Genomic DNA, 1,955 nt, shown 5'->3' with positions numbered 1-1,955 from the left:
CCGAGGGATGAAGCCACAGTGCTGTACGTGTTATTTAGCTTCAAAGCCGTTGAACAGTAATCAGAGAACAATCAGAATCCACACTAGCAGTGTATGGCGGTGAGCAGTGGGGTCAGGCCGAGGGGTACCTCACTTCGAACAATCGCTGTACACTTTGAAAAAAAATCTAACTTAAATCACTAACAATCGCAACTTAAATCCCTAAGAATCACAACAATCTTTTACAATCGCTACAATCAATTACAATCTTTTTCTCTTAAAATCGTAACAATCACTTAAAATCAATGTTGAATCAAAAGGACAGCCTTCTACAATCAGCATTAAATCGCAGCAATCAACTACAATCATTCATTAACTCATCACAATCCGTCGTTGAATCATTACAATAACCAAGAATCACTTCTAAGACCATCGCAATCGAAGCATGGATCATCCGACACCTCAAATATCTCTGTCCTCAGTTGTAAATTTTACGACTGAATCTCTTATCCGGCGTCCAACAATCTTATATAAATCGTTTTAAACCAACCTCAATTGACCACAATCATTCTTAAATCACTTAAATCTTTCTTGAATCTCCTTCGAACCACTAAAAATCACACACAATCATGATTTTTTCACCAACAATCACCAACAATCATCACAATCACTTCAATCATGCAGAATCATTACAATAATTTAAATCATCCTGAATCATTTACAATCACCTACAATCATTTACAATCAAATGTGATTTAAATCGCTGTACACCATTTTGAAGAGTGAGGTACCCCTCGGGTCAGGCTAGTAGAGCTTAGCGCAGCTATGAGAGGCGCGGCTATGCGAGTGGCCACTGTAGTTCTCCTTGGTGTCCTCGCCGACACGCGGGCCCCCCGATCTCGCTTGGTGTTCGGGCATGCGCCTCAGGGCGTACAGCCGCTCGTGCACGCTGATCTTGGGCTTCTGCGGGCGAGGTGCAGGTGCGTCGTCGTGCTGCGCGAGCCACTCTGCGGTGTTTCTGAAGAACAACGTGAAAGTTTCCGTCAAAATAGGGGTACAAGTATCAAAGTGCCGCATGATATTTTTACCTCAGGGTACAAATATTATAGGTACCCCCATGATATTTTTACCCCGAGGTACAAAACAACGTAAGAAACGCACATGTTTGGCGTGCACGCCTTGCAGTACTGGGCGGCGGCGAGGAAGTCGGCCAGATCGCCCGTGGAGCTCCGGCGGCCTCTCGACACATGAAACACTGAAAGACATGTTAACAGGCGGGAAGCACGGGCGTGCGGTGCGCGCGGGGCAGCGGGGGCGGGGCAGGACCGCGACTTACCGGTGGAGTCCGAGAGCAGGTCGGGGCTCAGGGGCTCCAGCGCCGACCCCATCGACGAGAGTCTGGCTCTGTTGAGACCCGGCGAATTCTTCGGCATGGAGTGGCGGCGCAGAGCCTTCCACGGGGTCTGTGGACTTTCCTGGACGTTCATGACGGCTGACGGCGTGGTCTACACTGCTGGAGCTGAGCTGAGGCTGAGCTGTCTGCTGCCGTCTGCTGCTGTCTGCCACCTCCGACGCCGGGAGGCTTCCGTGCCTCGCCAGCCCAATAGGCGACGTTAGCAGCGCCATCTATGGTCAGAGGGTGAGTCTACGGAGAGCGGTTAGAGTGACCGCTGAGAGATGGCGCCAGCTCCCTCCCCCATCAGGCGACGTGACGCGGAACATTTGAAAGGAGCGCGAATCGTGTTTTGAGTACGGAAGGGGATTAGTTTCGATCGTTGTGGCAGAATGTCAATAAAAAGAAAAACTGAGAGCGAATTGTAAAAATGGGAGGGTGAGAAGGAATAAGAGACAGCGGGGCAGAGCGGAGCGGGGCGGGGAGGTGGTTCTCCCGTACTTCCGCACAGCTGCTTTTGCATCCCAGTGGCGGCCAGGCCGCGACCCCAGGTGACCCCAGGTACCTCGTCGCGACCCCACGA

Source organism: Frankliniella occidentalis, unplaced genomic scaffold (assembly GCF_000697945.3).
Source record: "Frankliniella occidentalis isolate FOCC.00 unplaced genomic scaffold, Focc_3.1 Scaffold232, whole genome shotgun sequence".
NCBI lineage: Eukaryota > Metazoa > Arthropoda > Insecta > Thysanoptera > Thripidae > Frankliniella > Frankliniella occidentalis.
Note: the sequence above shows the minus strand (reverse complement) of the source record.